At 35.7% G+C, this 23,755-nt stretch overlaps 1 non-coding gene across 1 annotated transcript; it reads right to left on the bottom strand.

Annotated features, from left to right (window-relative positions):
- Positions 1-23,076: 23,076 nt before the first annotated feature.
- Positions 23,077-23,179, bottom strand: LOC149816802 (small nucleolar RNA R71). The gene has a single exon (XR_016427793.1). It is a non-coding gene; the product is annotated as a small nucleolar RNA R71 (small nucleolar RNA).
- Positions 23,180-23,755: the final 576 nt, after the last annotated feature.

The following is a 23,755-nucleotide window of genomic DNA, read 5'->3' as shown; positions in this document are numbered from 1 at the left end:
AATGAAAAGACATGCCTTTTTAAAGTTTCAGGAAAACGACAAAATTAGTCGACTGAAACATCAGTTAGTCGACTAATAGTTAGTTATTAGTAGACTGACAGTTATCGTCGGTCGACTGATCTGTTAATCGAGCCGTTTGAAAATCTGAACTTTTAAAACTTAGTCGACTTGAGAAAAGTTAGTCGATTGATAATATCATCAGTAGACTGAAAAACCTTTTAGTCGACTGCTGCTAAATTTTACAGAAAACACATGTTCTGTTCAGTCGACTGATAAAACCATTAGTCAGCTGCTGCTAATTTTTCAGAAAACAGACATTCTGTACAGTCGACTGATAAAACCTCCGGTCGACTAATTTGACAAGAATGACTTTTTAGAAAATATGGCGCGAAAGGATTAGTCGATTGATAAGTCTATTGGTCGACTAATAAACATGAAAATTTAAGAAAAGAGTTTTCTAAAAAGATTTTCAAAAGAGTTTCTTTTAGAAAAGTTTTTCTAAAGACTTTTAAGGTGAAATGCAACCTAAATATGCACTCTAAGTAAGGCTCTTACAAGAATCTAAGACTTTTAATGAATTAAACATATGCACACTAGTCTTCAAAGATTCTTCACTGAATTCTTCAATTTCTTCATAGCCTTAGCTGAAATGCAGTTGATTCCACTTGCTCATCATCAAAACCTTGTACTTGAAGTATCATGTATGGCTTCATTGTCGTAACAATATATTCCCTTTCTCACTCAATTCATCTTGACATATCTTCGTCCCATCCAAGTTAAGGGATAAACCCGAATCATTCCAAAAAGCGTATCTTGTCTCACTCATGAGACCTGATCAAAATTCTTACTCCACCATTTCAGGATGTTCACCCAAGGTCCCATCACGATTTCTTCATCCTATATTATTCAGATATGTCATTTTCTGAGAAAATTTGGAGTGTTATATTTGCCACAAAGCTCGACTTTCAACCGGCTTAGTAGCAAAGAGGGGCATTTGTGAACACCCTAAAATTTTTAAAGTTTTGTAAAAATGACATTTTTGCCCCTTACCCCATTTTCTGAAAAAATCAAAGCTAATTTTTAGTTGTTCTTCAGATTTTCTGGATCAAATTCCATTCAAAATCGATTTCAGAGCCAAACCGGGTGTTTAAAGTCCAAATTTAAGCCTCGTTACTCAATTTACAAATCGAAATTATAAAATACCAAAAACATTTTCTGAATGGATCAAATAGCTCATTCGACACCCATTTGGATTCACTATTTTATATTTTCTCGATTCAAGGTCCAAACCTCGAATATCACTTCAAATTCTGGGTCCAAATTCGCTTTCTGAAGAATTTTTCAGAGAAATAGCTTTGAATTCTCAGAAGAACTCTCTTTTGTAAATATTTTGTAAAAATATAAAAAAAATAGTTTTAAATCTTTATTTCCTCGCAAATCTTAGGATTTTATTCTAAAAATACAAAAAAATGGAAAAATAACACAAAAACAAAAAAAAAAAATCAGAAAAAAACTATGCGGAAAACGAATGGTTTCAAGCTTTTTAAAATTGTTTTTGCTAAAAACCTCATTTTGAAAAAACCAATTTACAAAAAGTCTTCTTTAAAGGGATCCTTTTTTTGTAAAATTTGGAAATATGCAACGGCTTGTCTCCCGCGCATTCCCTCTCTCGTTCTCCACCTTCAATCTCCAACAATCCTCTCTCTTCTCCACCCTCAATCCTCAACGGATTTCCCTTCTCGAGCATTCCATTTCCCCTTTAAGAAGAGGCCCTCCAAGCCCCTTCAGAGGATCACCACTCTCCCACATCGATTTCCATCCATTACAAACAACATCCATCGGTGCTTTACCCCCTTTGGTGCTTCCTCTTCAACCAGTGGAGGATCGATTGAACATCAGCAGAATCCCAAGTAAGTGCGTATCTCTCATCTTTCTTGAGTTTTTATTTTCTGCAGAATTCCTTACGTTTCCTTTCTTGTTGTCTGAATCCTTTTTCCTTCTGATTATATTCTCCTTTCTCTCTATTTTTTTCTTTCTTCCTGTTTTCTTTTGTTTCGTTTTGTTTTATCCATTAATGCATACCCTGCAATCCCGATTTGTATATAGCAAATCGGGTTGCAGATAAGCAATATCAAGAGGAAAGGAGTCTCATTCCAACAACCTTTTTTTTCCTTTTCTTTCCTCTTCCTTTTGCTTTATAATCATGTTTATGATTCAAATTCAATACCTTTATATAATCCATTTGATTTTATTTTCCTATTGATTCATGGTTTTCTTTTGTTTATATACTGATTTTCCTTTGAATCTGGGTTCCTTGTTCGTGTGGCGTTCTTTTCTTTTTTTTCTCAAGTTATTTTGTTTTCATGATTATCATTGTCGCTCTATTTAATTATTTTCTCTTTTCCCCGAGTCAGCACCAACGTTTCTTTGGTTTCTCTTTATCGCATTATCCTTTTAGACAAAAACCTCAAGAGTTGAGCATTGATCTCTGATGTGAACAGAGCCACGGTAAAGACCAATTCACGGTAGAGTCTGGAATGATAATTTCCACCAGTTAGTGTAATGCCCAGTCTGATAAAGAAAGAGGTTCTGTCCTGATTGTGCGTTGGTTCAAATTATCCATGTTTTCTCCTTTTATTTCAGCTTTCCATTAAATTTTTACAGTATAGATTTATGTTTCATTATAACATTAACCCATGCTCTTGGGTTCCTCAAGCTCCTGCATGGTGTCGGTTTGTGTTTAAATATGATGTAAGTTTGCTTTTTTTTATGATTTGAGTTCGTACCTCACCATGGGTTGAACACCTACTTTGTCCTCAATACTTCATTTTGTACTAATAATTCCTCATCTTTTCTTTTGATCAGCTGCATACCTTCTGATAATACAAATACTAAGATACCTTGATAAGGATGTATTGTGGATATAATGTTTGATGCATACGTGTTTTGCCAGATGAAATTAGTAATGACAATTGAAATGCATATACCTGACTGGATCTTCATTGTAATATATAGGGTAATAAAAGCATGTTGTTGCCTCTAACATCTGCAAGGTGGTTGGAATCCCATGTTTATTTCAGATGTCTGTTTACATTTCCATCTAATTACCTGTCATGGTATATCCCCCATCACCTGCAGAAAGATGCCTTGTTGAAATCTCAATCAGGAAGGTTAAAGCAGCCTATCAGCATTACTCATACAGTTTGAATGTGAATCTGGGGTACCAAACCCCTGTGTGATCGACTCATAGCAGAAGTCACCTGTGTAGCTTGATTCAATAGACTTAGATCATTATCATGAATAAGGTTGGGGATGTTAGCAGGGTAACCACCTCTTTTGTTAATCTAGTAGCATGAATTCTTCAGAAATATACTTGACTCAAATTGATGCAATGTTTTCATAGATGCAGCAGTGATTAGTCCACAAAACAAATAACTATCTGGTTACCCCTCGGTAACCGTCGAGAGAGATCAGCTGACGAGCCACGTGATCTGCGCCTACAGATGGGATCATCATCTACTCAACCACTGATAAGCTCAGCTCCTTGCGATAATTAGTAACTCTTTTCCCCACACAACTGCTTGAGAAGCAAGACTTGAATGTGACAACTCTGTCAAATTTATGAAAATCCTTCTTGGGGATAATAGGAAGGCAACCGAGATCTAAATTTTGGGGGCACTCCTCTAGCTGTGATAACACCCACTATCCTTTTACCGATGTACTCGTCGGTGCACCCAGTTCATCATTATCATATAATATCCTGGCATGTTTATAACTCATCTAAAGCATTCCAATAAACTTTTTTTTTGTGGATTGGATTCATCTATTTTTTTTTTAGTTTCCTCACCTTTACTTGAGTTTCACTTTATTTCTGTTCTTAGGAATTAGTTTTATTAAATATAGTATAATGAAGGTTATCCTTTTGTACTTATGTTTCAAATGATCATCTTAACATTCTTCTTATTTTGTGATGCTTTTTTATTAATTTTTCTTCTGTATTTCTGTATTTTTAGCCTCAATCATCATTTATGTAATATGTACATCCTGCGTGACAACCTCACTTCACGTATACAATGGCTCGCCCAACACCCTTCACTCATCTAAAACCCCACTTTCACCATATCCTGTTCCTACAACCTATTACAGGTTTCCATCACAGTGTATTATCCACTCCACTGTGTATATCTCTTGCCATACCACGTCATTTACCACCACCTTCTGTTAAACTAAGAAGATGAAAAAGGCACAAAGGTGCTGGGAAATATGATTGCAGTTCCTGTCAGTGGTAGAAAATTGAATATCACTATCAATAAGATTGTTGTATTAATGTAGATTACAAGTAACCGTATGGCATGGATTTGTTTTGTTACTAAGCTTCACAGGAGATTCATCAATACATCCTTTTCATTAGCCTTTTGTGACATCTTCACCAATGCCTGCATAGGTGTCCCAAACCACCTTACATTCCATCGCGAGCTCATCTTCAGCATTTCCGCACTATTCACCATCATGCATCATACTTATTTGCATCCCTTTCACAATATCCACTGGCTGTAATCCTTACAGCAATAACATCATTTTTGTACCTATCTCCAGCTTCATTAAACCTAACAATCCTCCTTCCAAGCACTGACAACATTGTCATAGTATTGTTGACCTCCCCTTTATATAGCAGCAGTCAATTGTCGTAACCTTGCATACCATGCTTATATCCTCTTCATCTGTTATCCTCCAACAAGTAGTACCCTTACTATCAGCCTATCTCCTGTAGCTCGTAATATCTCATCTCATCTCACTCTGTCATCCGTAGGTCCCAGCATTTCTCATCTTTCGTCAAAATTCATTATGGACACTACACATCAGCCTCCACAGAACCTCTACCGGTTGTGATTTTTACAGCAACACTCATAGAAATAATATTTGTAGTAATATTGCCATGTCCATTTGCCTGTTACACAGCAGCCCCTCCCATATAACTGCACCCATGTCATTCTTACATCAGCCTACCCAACATATTTCCTAAATTCCTTCCACTTGCTGTGTCATGGCAGCATACCATTTCCAATACCAAAAACTATAGTAGCATCTTACTACAGGTCCAACACACCCCCTGCACTTCCTTCACAAGCAATCTAGGTTGTTGCACCTTTACTCAACCTCTTACTGTCTTCTTCATTTACTAAGCCCATCTGTAATACCATTTGCTGCAATCTCCACCTTTACCTACCTACAAGATGTAATATGCCTTCATATCATCCATATGTTTTGATGTCCCAGTTCATCATCAATTTAGGATATTATGTATATATGGTAGCAGTCATTTTCTTAGTGGTCTGGTGCATTGCACATATGCTCCAGTATATATATGTATATATATTTTCTTGTCATCATAATATCTTGTATATATATATCCCTTTATGATGTTTTCTTATTAGCACTCAGATATCATCAGGTATATTCTAGTTTTATCATAACCTCTGAATTTCTCCTTATACTTGATGTTTTTCCATATAATAAACTTATTTTGCAGGGAGGCACGAGAAATGTTGATTTCCCCTCTTAGATTAGGATTTTATCATTTTAATTTCAGTTTGAATCATTGTAATAATTAGATATAATGAGAATTCTTTACATCTCCAGACTTAGATTAGAATAAGTAAGCATGTAAATATCATAAATTGCTTGTTTCATGTTACTTTTCTCCTTTACTTCAAAAATTCACGAATGGGAATACGAATGGCACATGCACCATTCTAATAAAAGGTGATTAAATCCTAAGTTGAGGATTTACATCAATGGCCATAGTCAGGATGTGAAAAAAACTTAGGATTTTCATCTTTTATGGAATAACACTGGATCCACATTGGAACTTTTTTCAAAAATCATCATATTTTCTAAATATTTTCTTCTTTTATTGGAGTTTGACTCAAAATTAACTCAAAACATATATCAAGGGCCATAGTCAAGATATATTGAGAGTTAATTTCATTTTAAACTCTATAAAAACACCAAAATATGTTTCATTCTTCGTCTGAATTTAAATATAGATTATTATATAATACATTTTATTGCCATAGTCAGAAATGTATTATATCTTCAATCTTATTTTAATTCATTCAAAGAATGAAATATGCTTTTTCATATTCGACTTTCAAAATTCTTTAATTCATTCATCATTTAGGATAGAATTGCATCATAAAACTCCAAGTGATTTTTGAGTATTTTCTTTATTTCTCAGATCAAATCTTATTTTCAAAATCAATCTTATCTCATTTTCAAGATTCAAATTCGATTTCAAAGTCCAAATTGACTTTGAAAATTCAAAATTCGTGTTGTATTCAAAACTTCAATATTCAAATCAAAATCCAAACTTCAAAGTTTAATTTAAACTTTAAAGTCATCTCCTGCTTCAAAAAACCCCAAGTTTATTTTCTTCAAAATCGAAGTTTGAGAATGATTCTGAATCTCAAAGTTTTGAATTCAATCTGGGTTTTCAAAACCCAGATCCATCTTTAAAAGTCCCATTTGGACTTTCAGCATCCAAAATCCAAAGTTAAATCCTAATCCCAACTTGGATTCAGATTTCCAAGTATAATTCCACTCTTGGATCTCAGACTTCATATCCAAAAACCATTTTAGGACCCAGAACCCAATTTCACCTTGGATCTCAAACTTCAGATCCAAATTCCCTTTAGGATCCAGGATTCAATTCCATCTTGGATTTCAAATTTTGAATCCAAGTTCCATTCTAAATTTCGGATCCAATTCCATCTTGGATTCCAGATCTTGGATCCAATTCCATTTAAAATCCAGAGTTCAACTTCATCATTGGATTTCAGATTTCAGATCCAATTCCTATTTAAGATTCTAGATCCAGAATTCAATTTCATCTTGGATTTCAACTCTATTTAGGATCCAGACTTCGGATTCAAACTCCATCTTGATTACAGATTTCAAATCAAATTATATTCCCAATTCCAAACTCTCCAAATCCAATTCCATTTCATTCCAGATTTCAAAATCCAAGTTTATCTTGATTCTCAAAATTCCAAAAACCAATTCTATTTCTCAACTCTATTTTGATTTCTCAAATCTTATTATGATTTCAAGCTTTACAACTGAAATTCAAATTACATTCCAAATTTCATCTCTATCCTGATTCAAAATTCTAAATTCAAAGTCCATTCATGACTTTGAGATTTCCTTCTTCTCCCTTTTTATCTTAGCTTCAAAATCATTTATTTTCTCAAGCTTTAATTATTCCAAAACTTAGAACTTTTAATCTTAAAGTTCTAAGTTAGAAACCATTTCTTCACTCTATTTATCAGAAACACTTGGAAATTTCCAAATTCATTTTCAAAAGAGCATACATCCTTGCATTTGCACAAGCATGATTCTTTGTGCATTTAGACTTAGGATAAGTTCTTAGGTAATATTAAGGCAAAGCAAAAAGGCATGAATTCGACCCTTAGTTTGATTACCCCTGGTAAAGGCGCCAGGAACGGTCGAACCTTGTACAGACGAGCGAATCCCGTCTCCCAAATTTTCCCTCAAATATTTCAAAATGGAGGCGAGTTATTTTCATTTTCAAAAATTAAGGTCAAGTGAGACCCCCCGAAAGAATTCCTCTTTTCTCTTCTTTTCTTTTCTTTTCTCTTCTCTCTTCTTTTTCTGTCTTTTATTTTCTCCCTTCAAAAATGAGAAAATAGAGGTTAGAACGGAAAAGAGAAGGAAGAGGGAAAGAAACCACAAGAGAGGGAAAATTTTGCGATGATCACAAGTACTAAACACAGAACCAATCGTAGGTGACTTGCAGGGGTTTGGTTGATCCTTTTATGAGAGAACAAAGAGTCCTAACACCAAATTGTTTTCCACATCCAAAAAGTTGACACAACACATCATATAATAAAAATCCATTATAAGGTAAAAAAAAAGGAAAGGATATAGAATACATGATTTCATAATTTTTGAAGTTCTCTAGTTGACCATGAACACAATACTAAACCCATGCCATTCATTTTGCTAGAGACAACACTGTCAACAAATATAAGTTCCAGATAAATATTTGCAATTCTATCAGCTAGGTCCATCAACATATCTTCCAAGATATCTATACCATGTTGAGCAAGAATTGACCATCATAATACTCTCCAGTCCTAATTGAGCTAAATCACAGAAAGTACAACAAATCTGCATATAGGCCATCCTTCCCAGTCTTGGACTCCATAAAATGAAGTAGTCATCTTCAAGTCTTTCAAAAACTCTTGCAAGAACAGCCTTCTGATGCATTATCTTCCTTAAAGACATCTCCTCTTTCAGCCATCCCATGTATATGGGTTGAAATGAGGCCCTCATAATTTCTGATATAACTACTAACCATTCCTCCCAGTTGAGAATGCCATTGCTTTCTAAAATATTCTCAACCTTTCTTGGAACTGTAAGTTTTCCATCATCAGACAAAGCAACAAGACCAGGCTTCCTACCATCCATCTTCCAAAAGGGTACGGTGATGGATTATAACTTTGTTTCAGCAGCAGTGGGGGTTGTTTGCTATAAAAAATCAAGGATGCCATACCATCCACAACCTTTTCAGGATATTGACATTTCAGAGATATTTCAAAGGCCACTTGAGCTAGGACGAAAAGTTTTTGGCAAGAGCGGTCTCAAGATTCTTGGCAGCAAAACTAAATGCTCCAGAATCAGCTCTCTAATGATTGGGAGCTGAGGAGCCCTTTTGGCAATTTTTATCCAGATTGCAAACCACAAAGAGAAGAGAGAGAGAGATGATACAAAACAAAAGAACTGAAAAACAAATTGTACAATATTGCATAACAGGAAATGAAAACAACGAAATAGCTTCAAGACAATTTATGATGGAATTAGTAATTTGTACAATATGGGTAAATACCAAAAAGGGAGATTGTGAACACCCCAAATTTTTTAAAGTTTTGTAAAAATGACCCCTTTTTGCCCCTAACCCCGTTTTCTGAAAAATCAAAGCAATTTCAAAGCTAAATTTTAGTCATTCTTTAAATTTTCTAAATTAAATTCCATATTGATATATTCAAATTCAATTCTGGATCCGAATCCAGTGTTTTAAATCCATATTTCCTCAAAATCTAGATCTAAATGTATTTTCTGAAGAAATTTCCCCCAAAATAGCTTTGAATTCTCAGAAAAAACTCTCTTTTGTAAATATTTTGCAAAAATACAAAAAAAAAATAATTTTTAATCTTTGTTTTCTCGCAAATCATAGGATTTTTACCTAAAAATACAAAAATTGGAAAAATAACACAAAAACCAAAAAAATTGGAAAAATTACGAGAAAAACAAATAAGTTTAAAATTTTAAAAATCAATTTTTTTTTGCTAAAAACCTCGAGAGCCCTTTTTTGTAAAAACTTGAAAATCGAAGGGGCTCCTTTGCAAAACTCTCTTTTAAGGTTTGAAAAACCCTTCGTAAGCAAGGAAAGAGGCCAGCCGACTGGCGCCACCCCCCTTCCTCTCTTTTTCTCTCTCAAAAGCTCTCTCATCTCCTCCTTCCCGCACCCGAACCACCCATCTCTAATAGCCACAAACCCTAAACCCCTTCCTGAATCATCTTCTCCATCTTTAAAAGGGACAAGGAAGGCCTCTTTTCCATCATCGCTCCTCACCCCAGCATCACTCTCTTCTTCAGGAATCGCCTTCAACCCACCATGGTCTTTCTTCTTCTTCTCGATCCCCCCTTCTTCCCCATTCCTTCTTCTTATTTCTGTTTTGGTTTTCCTCTATCAAACGAAGGAATGATTCTCCCTACAACAAATAGTAAGGGAATCATCCTCGTACAATAACCTCTGCTCCAGAACAGAAGATCTTCACGGTGGGACGAAGGGAAGACTCCATTTCTCATTTTAAAATTCCTTCAAAAACCAGAGAGTCGATCATCTTGGCAGGAGAACTACAAAGAAGGTTGATTACACAAATATAGAGCCCAAGGGGGCATCATCCTCTTTCAGGGGATCCACAGTAAGTATCCTCTCTTTTTTTTTTCTAATATTTTCTGATATTTCCCCTGCTCACCTCCCAATCAAAAGCACCTCTCATGGTGCTGCTTGGTTTATAGCAATGACAGCCCACCTGTGTGTAAAATCAATGGAATGATTGCATTCCAATAAATTTTTTTTATCCCCAATCTTTCTCCTTACGTTCTACTAAGTTCCTGCATATTTTGTTCCCTAGAAATGATGTTTATGTTGTTTAAACATTATGCATTTGTTTTCATTAAACGTTAATTTTATTTCATCATCACTTTTTCTTTCTCTGTTCATTTTTCAATACATCTCTATGTCTTTTGATCGATTTGTTGCATCAATTACATATTTAAATATGATAATTATTTAGAATTTGCCTTTTGTTCATGTTTATTTCAATATCATATATGTGTTTTGGCCATTCACTTATAACATCATAGATGACACCCCCCCCCCCCTTTCAAGGATTTGCTCCCTCGATTAACATCCATTTTGAAGAACATACACAAAAAGGTGCAGGAAAATTGTATTGACCTTGTTGGTAGGATTGCTGGTCGTGGAGCTGAGTTTGTGCCAATAAGAGATGGGGTTTGTTTCGAGCTTCTTGAGATGTTGAAAGCCCATAAAAAGGGATCAGGAGGTCAACTGCCAACACATTTGGGTATATTGCAAAGGTGATTAGGGCCACACGATGTGGTGGCAATGCTTTTGAACAATTTAAAAGTTTCAAGAGCACCAGAATCGTCTTTGTACAATGGTTGCCATAGCTATAGTTGCAGAAACATGTTCTCCATTCACCGTTTTACCTGCATTCATAATGTGTATTAGAGGTTAATGTGCAGAATGGTGTTCTTAAGTCTTTGTCTTTTCTCTTTGAGTGTATAAGAGAGATGGGTAACGACTATATGTGCTGTGATTCCACTTATACACTCATGGATAAGGACCTAGTCTGGAAGCAGAGGTTTGTCAGGTAGGAAATTGCAGGTTACTGAGAAATCCGTCATCATCAATGATCGAATCTCTGGCTTCATTGAAGAAAACCAATACAAATTCTCTACAGTGAATGAAAATGCTGAAATCTCATTCCAGATATGCATCTCTCCCTTAAGTGTTTGCATCAGAAGATGGGAATTGCCGTGAGATCAACGTTTATCAAATTCAAAGCAGATTGGTAAGTCTCCCTCTTCCTGTAAGTCTTTGTTATCATCTTCGTTATATCAGTGATTTTTTGCGTTTAAAGGCAAATCTGGTAAATACCCAAAATTTTTGATCTTCTGTATATCACTACCTCTGTTCCTGAGCCATCTCATACCTACACCTATTCCTTTCATGATAAGCATTAATGTTCAAGAATTGTTAACAATCGTGAATGTACACAAGTCAGTCATCATGGAAAGTTTGCAAAAATGTATTCAGGATCGATGTTTATGTATTTAGGCACCCATGTATCGTGGTTTGCAATAGCGATTCAAAGTTAATAATTCATAGTCAAAAGGTAATAGAGACTCTGTGTATCAAACAGGTTTCTGCATGATTAGAGGTAGTTGAGTCCATCAGATATCGCATGAAAGATTGTTGCATATGTTATAGAAGCCCTCGCAAGAGTATATATTGTCGATTGGGGGTTCACCCCTCAATCACTTTTCTGAACTCGGTGGAGACCGACGTTGGCTTTGATTCTGGAGATGAACTGGAAGCTGATATTTGATTTGGCTCTTCGAGAAGATTTGCTTTGAGCTGATAATTCGACTGTGGAGCTGGTTGACATCATTGTGGTCATCCTCACTAAGGATTGACCTTATGATGAGCATGGGAGAGGATTGGAATTCTGAAGATAATTGATCAACCGACATTAATTCCTCATGTAGCAGAAATTAGCTCTTTGAAACGCCCATATGAAGTTTTGTTTAGGAGCTTGCACAAGCTACTTGTGGATACTGCGGCATCAGGGTCCGTTTGCTGTCATTGATAAACACTTTAACTTTGTCTTTCCCAATCGTTTTTATGCTCTTGAGCGCTTATGATTCGCATAATATACCAGCACCAGGTACTGTCTTGGAACTTGTTTATTTACAATTGAGGATGGGATATTTGTGTTTCCTTTTCGCGCACATCCATCTTTGGTATGGTCGCTACGGATATTTTTGTTACTTGTGATTAAAATCAATTTCTATGGTTTAATCTATCATTGTAATGTTCTGCAAAACCTCTCACAACAGTATGCATCTGTTATTTGCTGTAAATCCCACACTCACCTTCATCAACAAATATACATGCTGCCATTTCTTTCTTTCTGTTTGTGCCACGTGTTTACCCACTCGATCAATGTTCAAGGCTTTCACCATGGCAATCATGTTTTAGGATTCTGATTGCCACTTGTGTGCTGCATCTGCAATTAGCTCCAATCACTCACACAGTGGGTACTTCAATACTTCATATACTGCACATCACCATTTATTCAACATATTACTTTCATTTCATCGTGATAGCCTATGCAGTCATATCTCACCACATCTTGTTGCATATATATCCATGCCATCATACAACAGTCATACTCTTTAGAAGTATCTTCACAACTCCTACAACCACACTTTCACATCTTGTTGCACCTGCACATTCATTTTACAATATATATTTTTCAGCATTATCATACATATAATGCAATATCTGATTTCACATCCATAATGCATAAATTTCACTGGCTGTGCCTCAGCCACCCTCACTTACACACCCGCCTCCTTTGTACATCACACTCAGCAGCACAGCTATGCAGGTTATAACTGCATACCAATGTCATTCTTTACACCCTTGCACATTCCATATCTACATTGGCATCGGTCTCTTCATAATATAAATACCAATCAGCTCCACAACACATCTCCTATGCATTTTGAATGTCATGTTAGCATCTCATATGTTACAAAATTTTCATTTCCTTTTGCTTTCATGACCTGTTCATATGATTTAGCTTCTCATAATGTAACATATTATGTCTTGAAGTATACACATGAGTCTCTCTTTTGCTTTTCAACTTCAAATGCAGTATTTTGGGTAGAGTGTTCTCTATACACATTCTGAACTAACTTGAATTTCGCAGGGATTAAGTAGGAAGGTTATTTTTCCTTCTTAGTTTAAGAAATTGGATTTCAAATCCACTTAATAATGTAATAGCTAGATTATAAAAAAGAAAATTTTCATTCTCTGCACTAGCTAGAATGAATGAGCATATCATAAATTGCTTATTTTCATGCTTTTTATCTTCATTCCCCAAAGTTTTCACAATGGTGAAACACGAATGGCACGTGCACCATTTCATAAGAAGTAATTAATCCTAAGTTGATTATTTACATCAATGGCCATAGTCAAGATGTAAACAAAACTTAGTATCTTTATCTTTTATAAAATAAACGCTGGATCCACAATGGATCATTTTCAAAATTCATCATGTTTTCTTTAAATATTTTCCTCTTTTATCAGAATTTAGTTTAAAATTAATTCAATACATATACCAATGGCCATAGTCAGGGTATATTGAAAGTTAATTTCATTTTAAATTTTATAAAAGCACCAAAAATATATTTTATTCTTTCTGAATTTAAATATAGATTATTATATAATACATTCAATGCCCATAGTCAGGGATGTATTATATCTTTAATCTTATTTTAATTCATTCAAAGAATAGAATAGCCTTTCAAAATCCAATTTTAAATTCTTTTAGATTCATTCATCATATAGTATAGAATTGCATCATATTTTCAAAATTCTTTTCAAAGTCCAAGTGATTGTGAATGTCTCTTCTTCAATTTCTATTTCAATTTATCAATTCTATCTCATTTTCAAAAGTCCAAATTTTGATTTTGAAATCAAATCCAAAGTTTAATTCAACTTGATTCATTTTCTAAATTTCAAAATTCAAGCGCCAAATTCAAAGTCCAATTTGACTTTGAAATTCATTTGTATATTCGAAATTTAATTCTCAAATCAACTTTGAAATTTCGAATTCATTTTCAATATTCAAATTCAATTCAGTTCCATTTTTTTTCAAAGTTCAATTTAACTTTTTTAAACTTCTGAGTTATCTTCTAATTTCACATTTGAAATCAAGTTCATCTTCAAAATAAAAAAAAATCAAAGTTTGAGATTGATTTTGAATCTCAAAACTTGACCCCTCTCAAAATTTAAATTCAATCTAGGTTTTCAAAAACTTAGATCCATCTTCAATGTTCTCATTTGGATCTTCAGAATCCAAATCCAAAGTTAGATCCTAACCCCAACTTGGATCCAGATTTCCAAAGTACAAATCTCCACTTCTTGGATCTCAGATTCAGATCCAAAATCCATTCTAGGATCTAGAATCCAACTCCATCTTGGATCTCAGATTTAGATCCAAAACCCATTCTAAGATCCAGAATCCAATTCTACCTTGGATCTCAGATTCAGATCTAAATCTGTTTTAGGATCCAGAACCCAATTCTACTTTGGATCTCAGACTTCAGATCCAATTCCATTTAGGATATAGTATCCAATTCTATCTCGGATCTCAAATTTCAGATTCAACTCTCATTTTGGATTCTAAACCCAGAATTCAATTTTAAATCTCAACTCTATTTAGAATCCATACTTTGGATTCAGATTCCATCTTGAATTCCAACTTTCAAATCAATTCTATTCTATTTAGATTTCCCACATTTCATTTTGATTTCAAAATTTCAAAAGTTAGAATTCAATTCTATTTCATCTCTATTCTGATTCAAAGTCCATTTATGACTTTGAAGTTTCCTTTCTTCTCCTTTTATCTCAATTTCAAGATCCTTCTTTTCAAAAGTCTAGATTATTTTCCCCAAACTCTGATTATTTCAAACAACTTAGAACTTTAAAATCTTAAGTTCTGAGTTAAAAACCATTTCTTCACTCTATTATCAGATTCATCTCAGAAACACTTGGAAAATTTCAAATCATTTTCGAAAGAGCATACATCCTTGCATTGCACAAGCATGATTCTTTATGCATTTAGACTTAGAATAAATTCTTAGATAATTTCTTAGCAAAGCAAAAAGCATGAATTCGACTCTTGGTTCGATTACCCCTGGTAAAGGCGCCAGGAATGGTCGAACCTCGTACCGACGAGCAGATCCCGTCTCCCAGTTTTCCCGCAAATATTTTAAAACGGAGGCGAGTTATTTTCTTGAATATTTTCAAAATTAAGGTCAAGTGAAACCCCGCAAAAGAGTTCCTCTTTTCTTCTTTTCTTGTCTTTTCTCTTCTCTCTTTCTTTTCGTCTTTTATTTTCTCCCTTCAAAAAGGAGGAAATAGAGGTTGGAAAGGAAAAGAGAAGGAAGAGAGAGAAACCACAAGAGAGAAAAAAAATTGCGATGATCACAGATTTGGCGACCGAAATGGGACTCGTCTTTGTCCGGTCGAATTTAATGCCTTTTCTTTTGCTTTAATATTATCTAAGTCTTTATTCTATAAATGTCAGCTTCATTTTCATGCAAAACTTAGGAGCCTAGACTCTGTCCTAAGCTGACATCATTGCATATAGGATCTAAGTATGGTTTGGTAGGACCATATTGAGGAGATTATTTCATGTTCACATTAGACTTAGGTCTAAAATACAACTCTCCTCAATTCTAGGGATTGAATGCAAACAATGTATGCAAGTGTATGCTTCTATTCATTTAAATTTTATCTCTTTAGGACTTGCATTAGAGCCTTCTGATTTTATTGCATGTTGATCATGTTTTTGAAAACATCCCTACCTATATTGTCCCATTCTTCACGTTGCTAGGCTGTCTCACTGAACCATAGTTCGGGAGAGAGCCTCACAACTGGACCACTTATTTGGGTTCGCGCCCCCCTGCCACGTACCTAAGGGCCATAGTCTGAGGTATATCGGTAGGTGCTCAAGGATGTTGGGAAGCCATTATCTTAGAACCAGAGAAATATTTTTTATGCCACGTACTTCGAGCTTCGGCTTGAGTATATCGATGTATCTTGATGGGAATCAGATGATCTCAACCCTAGAGTTAGGATTAAGGTCCTATCAGCCATTTCAAAATATTGCATTTAGAGTCAGCCTCTAGGGAGTGCTGTTTGTGCATCCTGGTTTGTATATCTATGATTGTATGATATTTTATATTTCTTATATTTTTTCAAAACTCTGGGTATATATTATTCAAAATTTTCTCTTTGTTTTTAAAACCCAGGTGTATTTTTCATTTTCTTCTTCTGATTTCTTCAAATTCTTTGATCCTGCCTGCAAATTCTTTTTTCAAATCTTTTGCCATCTACTTTCGAAATTCTTTTTTCTTACCTTCTTTTTGCAATAAAACATCTTTTGTCAGGAGATGTCCTTTTTAAAATTAATCTTTGTTCTCATTTTTACTTATTTTTGGAAAAACAATGCGGTTGCCACAAATTTTGGTGACAACCCAATCCCTCGTAATGGGATATTTTCATTTTCAGATTATGATTTTTTCCTTTATTAAAATTCCTTCCTAGATCTTTTCTTAAAAACCCATTTTCGCCCTACTGAGAGGGCATTGGCATTATCAGTTGATTTGGGGCAAAGATCAAAGATTGCACCCCTTTAAAGGAATGGATTCTCAAAAGTCTGTCAGAGAGGGAGTTCAGGGCAACAAAAGTGAGATCCATCCCGCTATATATCAGTTATTCAAAAAGATGATGCTTGAGATATTATCTGAGCAAGCTGAATCCAGTTGCCAAAAAGCTCCCACCAAAGGAGAGGCACTTGTCACCTTCCCCATGAATGAACACAGCAATATCAGTGCAGGAAACTCTAAAGCCAGCAGGGGCAGCAACCAAGGCAACCGGGGCAACAACTTGAGAGAATGTAAAGGCAAGATTGGGAAATATTGTGAAAACTAGGATAGACTTCTTCAATACAGTCCTCACCAAAAAGGCAAGAAGCAAGAAGGACCAAAGCGCAAGGATTGGAGCAAGGATCGAGATTTCACTCCTTTAGATGAGCCGCTCGACAAAGTCCTCAAATACATGTTGTCCAGCGGATTACTCAGGCTCCCAAAAGCTGTCGGCCTTTCCACAATCATGGGAAAATATATAGACCAATTCTGCGGATACCATCAAGCAACAGGGCATGACACTGAACATTGCTTTATCTTCAAGAATATCGTTCAAGACTGCCTTGATAAGAATCTCTTTGCCAAAAACGAAAAAGAAAAGCATCTGGATCTCCTAAGCATGCAATCCCAGTCCAGTTACCAGATAGAGGTCAGTGCTCAGCAGAAGTCAAACAAGCCGAAGAAGGCAAACCATGAGGGTTGGGGTTATGATCGTCAACTTACCCCTCTAGGTCAGCCAATCGAAGAAGTTCTCCAATACCTACTCGAGAAAGAAATGATCAAACTCCCAAAGCAGGATGATCCCTCTGTCACCAAGGGGAAATGGAAAGATCGCTTTTGCAAGTTTCATCGAGCAAGGGGGCATGACATGGAGCACTGCTTCGTCCTCAAAAATATTGTGCAAGACTACATTGACAAAGAGCTTCTGGTGCCAGAGGAAGGAGAAGAGCAACTTGCAGTTCCACCCGAACCTTTTCCAGATCACTCAGAGAGTTGAGTGATGATGCATGAAATGCACATCATGTAAACACATTTTTCATGCATTTTGTATCAAGTTTAAGGTTTTAAACCCATGTTTAGATGTGTTTTGATAGTAAGGGGCTATGGTTCAAATTTCAGAAAAATCGGAGTTAAAATGAGAGAGTTATGACTATTTCAGTGTTTGGGCACAGATTTCGAGGTGGATCAGATCCATATCCGACCCAATTAGGTCAATTGGACCTTGGATCAACTCTTAGAAACCCCAAAACCCAACCCACATGCCTATCCATATCCATTTCAAAAAGTTTTTCTGAAAACCCCCCAGAAAGTGGCGCCTAGCAATATTTTATTTTTTAACACTCTTTTTGAAAAAGGTCAAAACTATAAATAGTTTTTTTTCAAGAACCCTAGGCGTCTTTGGCTGTGTTTGGACGCCCCCTACAGTGACTCTACAGCAGCAGCTCCTTCCTCTCCATCTTCCCCAACGTTTTGGCCATTGAAGATCGGCCTATGCTTGGTTTCCAAGCATATCTCGATCCCCTTTGTGTTCTTTTCATTTCTTTCTTGTTCCTTGCTGTAGTATTCACCATTTTTCTGTATTTTTGCAGGTGTAGCAGAGGTGGAGACCATTAACCTTGGGCGTGAGTGCGCAACACACCACCAAGGTGAGCCGGCCCTACCTCCATCCGGATTTCTACACCCTCCGATCGAGAATCGGCTCACATTCCATCGTCGGTGGATCTTCAACGTGTAGCAGCTGCAAAAGGTGCCATTTTTGGTGAAGTACAGCATTCTCGAACTGTATAGGACGTCCATCTCCAGCCACGGTCCGCTCTTCTTCATCCCCCCGGTCGTCGGATCTTCCAAAAGGTAGGTCTTCTTCTTCCTTCTCTTCTAGCTAAAACCGAAAGTGAGTGTTGGTTTTCTCTTCTTTATTTTCTGAGTGTTTCTTGTTTTCTTCTTGTTTTCAACCTTAGAATAGAGTTCGTGCATAGGCCAGCACGTTAGCTTAGGTTTGTTTGTTTGTTTGATTCATTGAAATCGATTTTTTTTTAGTTTTCATTCTTTTCATTAAAATCGGCTAGATCTTCATCTAGCCGATCCTTCAAATTTCTCATAGGGATTCGTGGGTCTGTTCTACTGAAAATCCAATAAAAAAAGTGTTCATTTTGATTTACCTTATTCGGTTTTTGTGTGGGTTGCATTTGGTTTTAAATTAAAAGAAAAATCCAAAAATCGGCTAGACTTATTCTAGCCGATTCCTGATTTTCACAAAAATATTTTTCTTTGTTTTGATTTTTTTTTGATGTCCAGCATGTGTATTGTGTTGTTTTGCTGAAAATCCTACCCTAAAAAGTTTATTTTAATTCATTTTGTTTGTGGGTTTTGCTTGTCTTGTTTTGATTTTATTTTTGGAAAAAGAAAAAAAAATCGGCTAGGATTGTTCTAGCCGATCTTTGTATTTGGGTTAGATGTGTGTGTTGATGTTGGTAAACCGTGTGTTTGCTGTGAGTTTTGGGTGTTAACAGCATTATAAAGTTGTGTTAATTCATTTCATTCGTTTAGGATAATTCTAAATAATTGTTTTTAGCATTTTGTGTTTTTGGTGTTTTGAATCTATTGAAAAACAAAAAATTACAAGAGTCGAATTTTTATTTTTTTTTCTTTACGTTTTTAAATAAATTCCAGCATAGTGTTGTTCATGTTTGCATTTAGGGGAGTTAGGAGTTCTTTTCATCATATTTTAATTTAGTTCTATCAAAATAAGATTCCTTAGTAAGTCGTTTTTTTCTTTTAGTAAGTTTTTTTTATTCTTTTCATTTTTTTTAGTCTTCTTCTTCCCCAAGGAGGGGCGGCAGCCATTAGAGCTCCCCTTGAGCTCTTGGTCGAATTTTTAGAAATTATTAATTGTCATTAATTGAATTAGGTAGGTGTAATTAGGTTGTCTAGGTTCAATGTATTAGGGTTTAGTGTCTTAGCCGTTTTTAGGGGTTATTTAAGTTAAGTTTTGGGGATTAGGTTAGTATTTAATCCTAGGAAATTGTTTTGCTATTTAAGTTCTTTTATTTCCTAGATAGAGTTAATGCTATTAGTTTAGAAAGTAGTCCCTCTTGAAGTTGGCGATTTTGGAAAAAGGAGGCTCTTTAAAAGTCGTGTGAATCATTTAAGGAAAATTTGAATTTTGAATGGGTATTAAAGGAGTTACTCCTTAACTTTGGAAAGTGTTTTTGGCATTAACCAAACATTCCAATCTAGACTCCACGATTTCCATAGAGCATTAAAACCACTTTAATTCCATCTTGAAAAGCAAAAATCATGGATTTCTAGATTGGTCTTTTCATTTTTCCAAAAGGAGCTTTAAAGGCAATTAAGGAGTGTAACCCCCTCTTTAAATGGGCCAATTTTTGAGAATCCAAAGCATTTCAAAATTTGGAATTTGGTAATTATTATATTCCTTTTCCAACCTTCTCCATTAAAATCGTGAACTTTGGATTAATTGTAGCTTAACTAAGAGGTTACTACTTTAGTCTAGACCTAACCTAGTCAAACTGCACCTAGGTCGAGTCAACCCCTAGTCTACACCCCTTTTCAGTCTAGTCAAAACCTAGCCTAGTCTAAGTCAAAACCTAAACTGCACCTAGGTCGAGTCTAAGACCAAAGCCCAACCTTGGTCAAGCTTAGTGGAGTCAACCCTAACCTAAGTTAGGTCAACCTAGTCTACCTAACCTATCTAAGTCAAACCTAGTTGATTCAAACTTAGTTCAAGCCTACCTAAACCCAACCAACCCTAGTTGACTAGGTCAACCCTAAACCGAGTCCAAGACCTAGACCTAGCCCTAGTCCTACCTCGAGTCAAACCCTAACCAAGCTTACCCTAAGGTAAGTCAAAACCAATCCGAGCTTGAGTCCACCTTAGCCAAACCCAATCAAACCTTAGCTAAACCTAGCCGAGTCTACACTAGTCCTAACTCGAGTCAACCTTAGCTCGAGCCTATCTCTCTCAACCTAGTCAAAACCGAACCTACCTAATCCAATCCGAGTTCATCCAAACCCAATCCTAACCTACTCAAGTCAAAACCGAGCCTAGTTGAGTCAACCCTAGTCCTATTCCAAAGTCTGCACCCCATGGTTCTTTAGTGGTCTCTTCTCCTTTAGATTTAATTCATATTGTCTTTAGAATAGTTAGTTCAGTTATTTATTTAATCATTTTAGTTAGATTTTATCATTGGTTGATTTAATGTGTGCTTGTTAATTTCTTTTTATTATTAATAGTTTAGTTAGCATAGTTGTATCTAGTTTATGTGTATTGCATGTCTCATGCATATAGCTACTTGCATGTATTAGTACTTTAGGGACATTTGCATCATTAGCTCATTCAGGGCAAAGTCATGAAATGCATATCATTTGTTATTTAGATCTCATTTAGTTTTATCATATTCAATATCAGCATATAATCTGTCATATAGGATTATTTAAGTCTGCATTATAGTTAGATTACGTTCATAGTGTTTAAAATAGATTCATATAGTGAATAGTGCATTGAAAGAAAAACCAGATTTTTGCCCCATCGCACTGTCGTAATTTCATGTGCAAAAATTCCGAGTTTTTAGAAAATTATTTTTCTATTCACTTTAACAACGTGTTAGCTAACTGAAGACCAAATTTCAGCTCAATCCAAGTTGGTTTGGTCTGATTTTTAAGCGTTTTGTGAAAACCGCTTTTTCTGTTTTTTAAATTACAGGACCTTCGATATCCTAATTTTTCCCAGATTTGAAACGCTTATATCTGGAGTTCCAGATACTGTTTTTCAATTCTGTAAAAACTGTCATATTTTTTAATCTGTCAGTTGCAGAACAGAGCAAATTTCGGGAAAATCGGACCTCGTTTTCTCTGTCAAACAGAGGTTTTCCGATAACCTATCAGAATGCTATTTTACACTAGTTAGGGGCAGTTTCATAATTTTCTTAGTTTCGGCAATTTAGACTTGTTTTCAGTAGTTTCTGCATTTTAGGAGTTGCATAATCATCATACAACATTAGTAGAGTTAATTTGGTTAATTTTAGAATTAATTTAGTATTTTATTTAATTTTTGCTTGATAAATAGCATTTGTTTTATTATTTTCGTAAAATTAGAAATAGTTTTAGTTATTGTTTTCATTGGTAGAATAGAAAACTAACTTTGTATTTTTCTGCATTTTTAGGTTGAAAATCATATTTAGTTTCCAGGGTTATTGTCCAAGTGAGAAGATTCTCTAAGTGGCGAAAAGACGGAAATACCCTTGGTGTGGAGCAGAAGACTGAGTGCTTGTTTACTTTTCTTTTAGTGATTATTTGTAGTTGTATTAACTTTATAATTGTAGATTGACATTTGTCATTAATAAATTAAATTTTATAGAAATATTGTGTTTAATTCCTGTTCTTTGAGGATTCGACTCGTACTTACCACTTTGTGGAAAGTCGGTTTTTATATTTTTGGTTGACGATTTTCCAAAGTTTTATTGAAAATAATTGTTTTAAAAAGATCATTTCAAAATATCAACCAAATTTTGGTGCCGTTGCCGGGGAACGGCGAATTAATTACTTTATTTTTTTAGAGTTTAATTTATTAATTTATTTTAGTTAGTTAATTAGTTGTTTTCTTTTTAGTTAGTAGGATTAGTAAGTGAATATAGGATTAACATAGTTAGTAAATATAGGATTCACGTTCTGTTCTTTCTAGGATTCACTTGAAATTCATTCTGTAAGGAGCGATTAGACAGGTGGGTTTTAGAAAAACATAGTTTGTGATTTCCTGTATTTATCTTTTCAGTACTTTAGAGTAGTTTAAGTTGTTATTTCATTTACTTAGTTATATCATTCTGACATAATTAGTTGGCATATTTGTTTAGTAGTTGTTATTTTGTGTTATTTACATTTTAGTATTTGTGTTAGTTAATTTTTTTAGATTTAGGTCGTTTGCTTACATCTGGTCTTAGTACCAGTGTATGCAGGGGCGACGAGGTCTAAGAACCCCATTACACCCATTTGTTGACAACCCAGAGAGAATTTTACATTCTCATCGAAGTTCGGCAACAATGGCTGACATGGATCCTCCACCTCCACCCCCAGTTCTTTCACGCCCTCTGCGGGAATACTTTATTCCCACAGACTATGTTCAAGCATCCTGCATTCGGAGACCCGATGTAGGAGCGCCACATTACGAGATTAAGGCCAGCATTATTCAGATGCTTCCATCCTTTTATGGCCTTAGTCATGAGGATCCCTACCGACATTTAGATGAATTCCTCGAAATTTGTTCTACTGTTAAGATACAGAATTTCGATGATGATGCTTTAAGGTTGACTCTATTCCCCTTTTCATTGAAGGACAAAGCCAAGTATTGGCTAAAGTCCTTAGATTCTGTAGAAATAGAGTCATGGGATCAATTGCAGCAGGAGTTTCTTCGAAAATATTTCCCCATTGGTCGTACGAACCAATATCGTAGAGCCATCACTAGCTTTTCAGAGCTAGATGGTGAGCGCTTTCATGAGACCTGGGAGAGAATGAAGGATCTCCTCAGGAAATGTCCCCATCATCAGGTGCCGAAATGGCAACTGGTGCAGAGCTTCTATGATGGATTGTCTGACAAGAATCGTCAGATGATCGACTCTTCATGTGAAGGGACATTCATGCTAAAGAGCGAGGACGAAGTATGGAGGCTATTTGATACATTGGCCGAGAATTCACTCCACCATGCTTCGAGCTCTCAATCTGATAGAGCCACACCCAGCATTCAGAAGAAAGCTGGTGTTCTTGAAGTTGGTCCATCTACTGCACTATAGTGCAAGGTAGACATGATTGCTCAGAAGCTGGACCAACTTCTCTCAGGACCATCCACTACACAGCAGGTGTGTACTCTTTGTGCCAGTCCGGCACACGAGATCACTGAGTGCCCTTCGGCAGCTCAGTACCCTAAATTTGTTCAAGAACAAGTTCAGGCAGCTCAGGGTTACGTCAGACCGCCAAATAACCCATTTTCATCGACATATAATCCGGGTTGGCGTAACCATCCCAATTTTTCATGGAAGAATCCGCAGTCTTCCATGCAGATGCCTACTTCCTCTCAGCCAGTTCGGCAACCATCTTTTACTCAGTCATTTCAAAGATCGAACTATTC

This window comes from Nuphar pumila, chromosome 14 (genome assembly GCF_984573655.1).
Source record: "Nuphar pumila chromosome 14, dmNupPumi1.hap1.1, whole genome shotgun sequence".
In the NCBI taxonomy this organism is placed as follows: domain Eukaryota; kingdom Viridiplantae; phylum Streptophyta; class Magnoliopsida; order Nymphaeales; family Nymphaeaceae; genus Nuphar; species Nuphar pumila.
The sequence above is the reverse complement of the archived record's forward strand: the minus strand, read 5'-3'. Positions and strand labels throughout refer to the sequence as shown.